Raw genomic sequence first — 9,738 nt, 5'->3', positions numbered from 1 at the left:
AGACCCACTCTGGGTAAAATCTTAACACATCTCTTCACAGTGACATTGATCTTTGAATTATGATTTCAAGAGTAGCGATGCTGGGACCACCATCAGGAACAATGGTTGGAATTGGGTACCAACAAGGAAGACATTGAACAGGGTTGCAAGTCTGGGAGAAAATATTCTTCAAAGGGCACTGCATGCTCATCACATTTAGGGTCTTACCATAAGGAATCTCTGTAATAGCATCTACCACATCTTGGTTTCAGATATTCTGTCGCTGATGCTTAACCAAACCAGAAAAAAGCTTTGCAGCTGCTAGCTCTGAATATACTCCCAGATATTTTCATAGTTAACGTATGGCTCTATTTAAAGAATCTTAACACCTGGAGAAGAGGTTGACAATACTTAAAGATTCAACGACTACTTCCCATTTCTCATCCATTAGCCTACACATAGACCTCCTTTGCTTCTGATTTCTCAGTCAGCATGCCGATATGCTCTCTGTCTATTATTTACTAATGGATTGCACCAGCAATTCCAATCTTAGCTCTACTTTAGCTGCTTTAAGCTTCAGCATATGTTCCTTCACGATCCCACCTCAATAGTCTGTGTTTATTCTCTAGTACTCTGGATTCCCTTATTTATTGTTTTATCTGCAGTCAAGAGGCCTTGAAAAGGTGGCTCTTTCTGCTCCTCACATTTCAGCATTACCCACAGTTCTTTGAATAAAATCTGCTATGCCCTGCAAAGGCCTTCCCAAAAGGCTTTATCCAGTAAAAGCAGATTGTTGGATATTCTCCCACTTCTGTTTTGTTGCTGTAGAATTTTCAGAAGTGCAAGGGAGTCTAGATCATGAGCCATCTAGGGAGATACTTAAATTGTGGAGACACCTTTCAAGTTTGTAGGTATCTCTTCACAAACAGGCAATTAAACCTAATTGGGTGAAAATATAAATGCAACTAGTTGTCTACTTTTACCTGTCTACCTACTGTCACATGTATCTACCAGCCCATTCTCAATCAAAATAATTTAGTTGCTGCAATAATATGCATGAAAGTTCAGAAATGAAGAAGGTTTTTTAATAATGTTTATATCAAATATAACCAAAGGATGGGGATATATATTTCAGTATTTTCTTTGTATTAAATAAAATACACTCACCTTTAAATGGTAAAGCTTTAAAATTGCAATTCAACTGTTCTTCAGCATTCAACTATGTTACATCCAAAAAGCAAATTGTAATTGCAAATTGTATTCATATAGCGCTTACTACCCTGAAGTGCTTTGTGGGTCAGTTGTTTGGTTTGAGCTCTTGATTTCTTGTGTGTTCAGTAGAGTGTAGAGTAGGGATAGAATGATGGGAATGGATTTGAAAGGGGAAAGGGGATGTAGGAAGTTGTTTTCATAAGTAGTGGTAGTGTGTGCCTGTTAGTTGGGTGTCATGCCTAAAAAGGAGAGGAAAGTTTGAAAAGGATGTTTGGGGGTTCATGGGTGTCAGAAAGGTTAGGGAGGAGCGAGAGAGAGGTGGAATGGGACAAAGCTGGAAAAGAGGGATTTTGTATATCATAAAAAAACCTGAATGTAACGTATACATACGCATATACGCATGGCACTTGATACAGTAGTATTTGTTGGAGAAAACGCCTCAATATAAATACCCATTTGGGCACAGAAGCAGCAATATTTACATGGTCTGATGTGCGATATGCTTACATCTTATTTTGAAGTATGCCCATTTTTTCATGACATTTCTTAAAGTTTTAGTGGCAGGCATAAACTCTTCCATATATGCACCAAAATGCACAGAAAAGTAGCAATTATGGCATTGTCTGAAATACAAATGTATTTTATGGTGTAATATACATTTTTCTCCATATATGAATGGTTCTGCTTATAACAGAAAACATGGATCAATGTACAATGACACATGTATAACAACAACTTCATCTCTATAACCTGAAAAACATAGTTGGTTATGTATGAGTACACTGTTGTGCTGTAGTGTTGTGTTGTGAGTATAGTTGTCACATTCGGAAAAGCCACCATCGAGTAATCTTCTGAAGGTAAAATGGTTGTCAGTGGATCTTATGTGTGTGGTTAGTGAATTCCATAGTTTGGCTCCTTGAATAGAGAAAGATGTTCCACCCATGGTTTTCTTCTTGCGTGTAGGAATGTTGAGCCAGGGAGCCATTCTTGAACGCAGGTTCCTTTGTTGTATATGTTTGTTGATTTTCTTCCTGATGAAGAGTGATCCACTGCCATGTATTGTTTTGTGTGTGACACAAAGCAGCTTGAAAGTGGGTAAGCTAGTGTAGGGCTCTCAAGGCAGGGGAGATCTGGGTTTGTAGCTTTACATGTAGGGGTAGTCTAGTGGCAGTGTTTCAAATTCTCTGTATTCTTCTCATAGTTGACAGAGTTGAGCTGTGATACAGACAATTAGCATATTCCAGTTTTGATAGGACACAGAGGATGGAAGCTGAGCCTTGTGATGGAATCCTAGGTGCGAGAAGGCGCGTTGCATTGGTTTCATTGTAAGAAATCTTGATTTGGCTAACTTGTCCACGTGTGAATTAATTGACAGATTGGCGTCCATGGTAATTCCAAGGTTTTTACCGGCTTATATATTTTTGGTGGTAGTCCTAGATTGCCAAGCCAGGAGCATAGTTGGTCGTAGGTTTTCCAGTCACAACAATCAAGAATTTCAGTTTTGGAGGTCTTAAACTTGAGGTGGCTCCATGTCATCCATTGGTCAATGGCCTGTAGGTAATGGAAGAGTCTTGATGTTCCAATGTCATATGAGTTATCCAATTTCAGATGTATCTGCATATCATTTGTATAATTATAACAGTTGAAGTCAAACCTATTGATCAGATATGGTAATAATTTCATGTAGATGCAAAAAAACGCTTAAGTGAGATAATTGAGCCTTGAGGGACTCCTTCTTTAATGCTGTGTGGTTTAGAAGAGAAAGGAGGATTGTGTAGGACATGTGTTCTTTGTATAGGTATGATGTGATCCAAGTGAGAGCTGTGCCCTCTATTCCGGCACCCTCAAGTCTTTGGATTAGTGTGTTATGAGCCACTGTGTCAAAGGCTGCTGAATGGTTCAAAATATTGGAGGCATCCCCGTTCTAGTCTACTGTGTTTTTAAGGACATCCCATATAGAGATATGGGCAGATTCAGCACTTCTTTCATGACGCATTCTAGTTTGGAAGTCAGAAAGTATAGAATTATTTTCAATAAATAGTGACATCTGGGCTAAAGCTGTTCTTTCTCTAAGTTTGCCCTGGAATTGTCAGTTAGCTATGGGTCTGTAAGTGTCAGGGTCTTGACTGTCCAGGTCTGCTTTTTTTTAATACTGGTCACATGTATGACATTTTAAAGTCTTTTGTGAAAATTCCTGTTTATAAGGAATTATTGATGTGTGTTCCGGCTGGTATGGAAGCAGAAGTTGGTAGTAGAATGTTTTTGAAGACTTGAGGTGGACAAGGGGCAGAGGGGAAGCCTGCTAGCTTGCTCACTTGGACATGATCCAAAAGGTAGTTCTTTGGAGGAGCGTAGAGGTTGTGCTTCCCTTTCCCTGGAGTGTTTTGCAGGAAATGGGAATGGGATGATGGTTATTTTGATGTTTAAATCAGAATCCAACATCTTTGCTTTAGTTGTGTAATGGTTTGGCGGTTTGTTACAGAAATCTTGAGAAATGGGATAGGCAGCTTCTGTGCACTTGGCTTACATAATTCTGTGAATATTTGTATACAATTCTTTATTAGCACACATTGCATGGTGGATTTGATTGGAGTAGTATAGCTTTTTTTAACTTTTTGATTTTCGACTTGTATTTTCTGTTGTGCCTGTGCAGGCATATTTTGTGTCAAGGGTTGATTGTTTTGAGCCAGTTACATTGTAGTTTACCAATTTGTTTTTGCTAATTTGTGTTTCTGCATTTATGCAAGGGGCCTGTGTTCACATAGACAGTTCCAACGGAATTAGGAGGTTAAAAGCTTTCTGGAGCCAAGCAATAGAGTGTTTGTACAGAATTGATTGTGACCAGATCTGTGTTTGAGGTAAGCAGGTTTTCCAGTTCCTCCAAATGTAGCTTGTTTGAAGGTGGATATGTAGTTGAGGGCAAGATGATTTTCGGTGGGGTGAGCGTTGGTGTCTTGTGTTGGAAAGCAACATGGTGTTAGTCTGACAAAGTGACTTGAGTAATTGTTTTGAACGTGACTAGATTTGGGTTCCCAAAGATTATATCTAACGTGAATCCAGCGATGTGTCTGACATTGGAAATGCTTTTTTGTAGGCACTTAGGCTAGTGACAATAGTTCTGGGTGTGGCCTATTAGGTTTATCAAAGCCTATGTTGAGGTAACCAAGGATGCATATCATTGAGCATATTGTAAAAAGGTTAGAGATTGTATCTGACAATGTGACTGGGAATATTGCATTGCTAGGGGTGGTCTGTAGAGAAGGAGATAGTAATAGGAAAAGGCTGAATCTCACATGGTGGGTCTCACACCATTGTAAAGAAACATCCTCAGCTTTTGTGAGATGTGTTGGTTCTTCATATATGATGGCTAAGCAGCCTCCTTTTTTGCCTAGGTGATTTTGTGTTACAGTTTGATATCCTGGTGGAACAACTTCATGCATTGCAAACACAAGCAAATAATGGATGGAGTGCTGACATTTTTCAGACACTCACCCCCAGTCACAGATATGGGTTGAATCCATCATCATTCTTTAGCTCACTTCGCCACCCCAGTTCCGACACAGTTATATGCAAATCAGTTTTTGCCCTGTGCCTCATGGGAACATTCCAGCCCGAATTGCCAAGCAATGTCTTACCTGAACCAGAAACAAGCATCCGGGGACCGGTTTCAGGGTAACACACCTCATCAGCCAGGCTCGGTTGAGTCTAGTGGCAAAGTGAGCAATGTACCCATGTCTGGCCATACCCTGCCAACTTAGGGCACACAAAGCAAACACAAGGAAATGATGGACGGAGTCCTGAAACTTTTCAGACACTCACCCCCAGTCACAGATCTATGTTGAATCCATCATCGTTCTTGAGCTCACTTCACCACCTCAGTTCAGACCCAGCTATATGCAAATCAGTCTTGACCCTGTGTCTCATGGGAACAGTCCAGCCTGAACTGCCAAGCCATGTCTTCCCTGGACTGGAAACAAGCATCCTGGGACCGGTTTCGGGCTAACAGCCCTCATCAGCCAGGCTAGCTTGAATCCAGTGGCAAAGTGCGCTGGGCATACCCTCCCAAATTAGGGCGTACAAAGCAAACAGAAGGAGATGATGGACGGAGCGCTGAAACTTTTCAGACACTCACCCCCCAGTCACAGATCTGGATTGAATCCATCATTGTTCTTTAGCTCACTTCGCCACCTCAGTTCAGACCCAGCTATATGCAAATCAGTCTTGGCCCTGTGCCTTATGGGAACAGTCCATCCCAAACTGCCAAGCCATGTCTTCCCTGGACTGGAAACAAGCATCCTGGGACCGGTTTCGGTGTAACACCCCTCATCAGCCAGGCTAGCTTGAGTCTAGTGGCAAAGTGACCAAGGGACCCAGGTCTGGGCATACCCTGCCAACTTAGTGCGAACAAAAAAACACAAGGACATGCAATACCTGTGCCATATCCTCCCCAGCCAAAATTCAGTTATGAAACAAAAGTCAGGTTTTGTGTCTATCAATAAGTCAAATATTTGAGACTTGTGGCTGTTACAGGAAAGAGAGAATGTTGTGTTGGTTCATCAATATCTTCTTCCATAAGTCTTAGAAGACATATTTTTGAGTCTGGTTGTGTGGGTGGTGGAGGTTGTGATTCAAAATGAAGGATTGAGCTGTGAAGTTGTATATGAAAGTTAGGTTTAGTTTTTTGATAGACAAGGGCTGTGAGGTCATGAAGACTGTTGTGGAGTTGCTTCCTTTTGGGTATGTTGATGGTGCACAATGAAAGGGTAAGGGGTGGTGGTTGGGCATGAGGGTACAATATAGCACTAAATTGAGCAATGGATGATAGACGTGTGAAAGGGTGTTTCTTTTGTTTGTAGCGAATTGAGTGATTGTTGTATTTATTGCTTCTGGCGTGTGACATAGAGATGGGTTTAAATGTGTGATACTTTGAATGATATTCCGGGAAGATTGGATGTGTGTCTTTACTTTGGGATTGCGGGGAGGATTTGAATGTGTGAGATTGTTTGGGTAAATTTGGTAAATGTGTGGTTTTGTTTTTGTGGTGTAGTAATATTTGTAATGTTGGTAGTGACTTGAGGTGTAGGATTTGAGTGTGATTGACAGGTGAGTTGAGAATGTTGGAGCAGAAAGGTGGTGAGACTATATTTGAGTGTAGAGCCTTGTGTAGTTGGAGAGTGGGAACATATTTGTGTGGGGAGATGGTTGGTTTTTGGGTAGGGCGATGAATGTGCCTTATTGGGGGAGGAGAGTGTTGAAGGCATGTTGCCATTGGTTGTGTTTGAGATGGCTCTGTGATATAGTGGTATGATAGATTGTTTAAGAAAGGGTTCAGAGGGGTGGTAATGGGTGGCAAGGGCAATGCTAGGAGGAAGACGAGGGTATTGAAAGGGTGGTTTTGTTCGGAAACGGTAGGAGTTTGTGTGATTAACTGAAGGAATGTTTTGTTTTATTGGTATGCAAGCAAAATGTGTTTTTGGTTGTGTTGTGGGGCAGAGTTGTGGTTTGTGTAGGAATGTGTAGTTGTAGGGGTATAAGGGTTTGTATGAGGGTGTTAAACACCTGGGTAGAACTTGGGGAATGAGTGAATGGTAGATGAACCGCGTTGGCTGGTAGAGAGTGGTGTGTGTTTGTTGTGAACCAGTGTGCATGGTTGTGTATGTGACTGTGTCTTGAAGTGTGCTTGTAGAATGTGAAATGGGCAGTATCTGTAATCTTTGGGCCTAACCAGACCAAACAGGCCAAAACAAGCTGGAAAGAGGGAAGGCAGAGCAAAAAAAGGGGACAACAGCCTCTAAAATAGAGGGGGGGGGATTAGTAGCAGGCAGAGCGGGATCAGGGAGGAAAAGTTGTGCAGAGTGGAGGATAAAGAGAGGAAGACAGAGGCTGCAAAGTGGAAAATAGAGCAAATAAAGGGATGCAGAACCCCGAAAATGGAGAGAGGTCAGGGGCAGGCCCGGACTGGCCATAGCGGGCACCGTGCAATCCCCCGGTGCGCCTCACGGGTGGGGGCCGGTTTTGGGCCCCTGGGGGCCGTTTTTGTTACAGGACCGTTTTTGCAGCATAGCTGCAAAATCGGCCCTGTAGCAACATCGTCCGAAAACCGGCCCTGGCAAAGAGCTCGGCAGTACCCCCAACCACCCCGCAGGGCCGGACTGAGAACCAAAACCGGCCCTGGCAAAGTGCTCAGCCGGCCCCCTGGGGGTGCGACCGAGGTCTTTGCCGGGGCCGGTTTTCGGACGATTTTGTTACAGGGCCGATTTTGCAGCTATGCTGCAAAAACGGCCCTGTAACAAAAACGGCCCCCAGGGCCCAAAACCGGCCCCCACCCTTGCGGCGCACCGGGGGATTGCCCGGTGCCCGCAACGGCCAGTCCGTGCCTGCAACCCCGTAGGGGTGCGGGGGGCTGCCGAGCACTTTGCCAGGGCCGGTTTTAGTTCTCAGTCCGGCCCTGGTCAGGGGGCAGAGCTGGATCAGAGAGGAAAAAGTGGTGAAAAGCAGAGGATGAAGAAGGAAGACAGAAGCTGCAGAGATGAAAAACTGAGCAACAAAGGGATGCAAAACCCCTGAAATTGAGGGGGTCAAAGCGGGGTCAGAGAAGACAAAGTAGTACAGAGCAGAGCATAAAGAGAGAAAGACAAAGACTGCAAAGAGGGAAAGGAGGGTATTTCACTGGCTTTAACACACAAATAAAATGTTTTTTGTTATGCAACAAGACAACGCAAAGCTGGCAGGTTTAGAGTCCAAATGGACCACTTAGTGTACTAGAAATCACAGATAAACAGGTATTACGCAAAGCTATATATTTGCAAACGGTCTGGATTAAGGTCAGATTAAGAGAAGGAGTAAAGCCACCCCACTTACCTGCAGGTGTGTCTGCCCCTCAATGGGTCACGAGCTCAGATTCGAGACATCATGAGATCATTCAGAGAGTCCAATAGATAATTCCATCATGAGTCAGATCCTGCCAAAGCATTCCCAGAGATATGGCCATCAGACGTTTTTGTGGCTCCCAGCTCAACAACCTTGTGGCCCCCAAATTTAGCAAGTTCTTCCTGTTACGTTAAAACGTCTCCTCAGTGGTAGCTGTAGTATCCGGTACCATCTGTAGTTTTAGCCTTGTTAGCTACCTCATTATTTTTAAACAGGGAAGGGCCTTTACTTCTAAATAACATAATTTTAAAAATCTGATTGGAACAGTAATGTATTCTGTTATTATTTAAGTTCCGGCCAATCTACAAAGAAAATGAAAAGTACAATACAGCTCAAGAATATAAAAATAGATAATTATTTTTGTAATTTAAAATTTATTTTTTGTTTTGTAAAAGCTACATATACTATATCATGCAATGAGAAATATGCACACAATTTCATAGAAATCCAGTACAATGTCTATTCACAATGAGTTCATATACTTTAAAAAGAAAAGATAATTAATAGCTGAAAATGATTCAGAGTGTTCAATAGTAATTTCTGGATATTTTGAGTCAACGTCAGCAAATAGCCTCAAACTTTTAAATGTACTATGTAATCCCTATTGTACTTTATATTGTATCCCAGCAGATATAACAATTCTACATGAATCACTACCTTATCCCACAGTCGGTAAAGAGTTTAACTTCAAATCTCAATGGTGAAAACAATGATTTTGGAAAGAATGATGGTAGCTTATTTTATAAAAAGCTAAATATACCTCAGCATGCAATGAGAAATATGCACACAATGTCATAGAAATCTAGTACAATGTCTATTCACATTGAGTTCCCATACATTAAAAAGAAAAGAAAATGAATAGCTGAAAATTATTAAGATTGTTGAATAATAATTTCTGGATATTTTGAGTGAACGTCAGCAAATAGCCTCAAACATATAAATCTACTATGCAATCGATATTGTACTTTATATTGTATCCTAGCAGATATAACAATTCTACATGAATCGCTACCTTATCTCACAGTTGGTAAAGAGTTTAATTTAAATCTCAATGGTAAAAACAATGATTTTGGAAAGAATGATGGACCGGATTTTGCAATGGGTGCTAACATAACATTCTCAGATTTGTGGAGAATCAAAGACTTTTTGGGAGAGAATTTCCCCTAGAGAAGTCTCTCTGGGAATTACAGCTGATGTTTTTATATTATGATAGATGTACTTCTGCCAGAGGGTTCTCCCCCACAGGAGCACCTTCCAGCACTTCCTCCACAAACTGACAATTATCCATTTCTGCTCAGTTTATTATCAGTCCTGATGGATTGACATGAGGGAAATCCTTTGGGTTCTGTACTCCATGGCCATGCTTTTGGCATATGGAGACCTCTGGAAGCTTTTATTTTTGAGCTGCATGCTACAACATCTAATATAAAATATTTAGACCTGGGACAATAGCCAGTGCAAGATATCAACTTGCACAATAGAATCAAAGTAAGCATACATAAGGTAGCGTAGATTTACTGTTTTAGCTCTATATCTACTTACCTTACATTGTGCATGTTGATAACTTCTGCTCGATATTGTTGCAGATCACTTTTTCAGACCCATTATTGTGGTACA

This window comes from Lissotriton helveticus, chromosome 2_1 (assembly GCF_964261635.1).
Source record: "Lissotriton helveticus chromosome 2_1, aLisHel1.1, whole genome shotgun sequence".
NCBI classification, from domain to species: Eukaryota; Metazoa; Chordata; class Amphibia; order Caudata; family Salamandridae; genus Lissotriton; species Lissotriton helveticus.
This window is presented reverse-complemented; position numbering follows the sequence as displayed.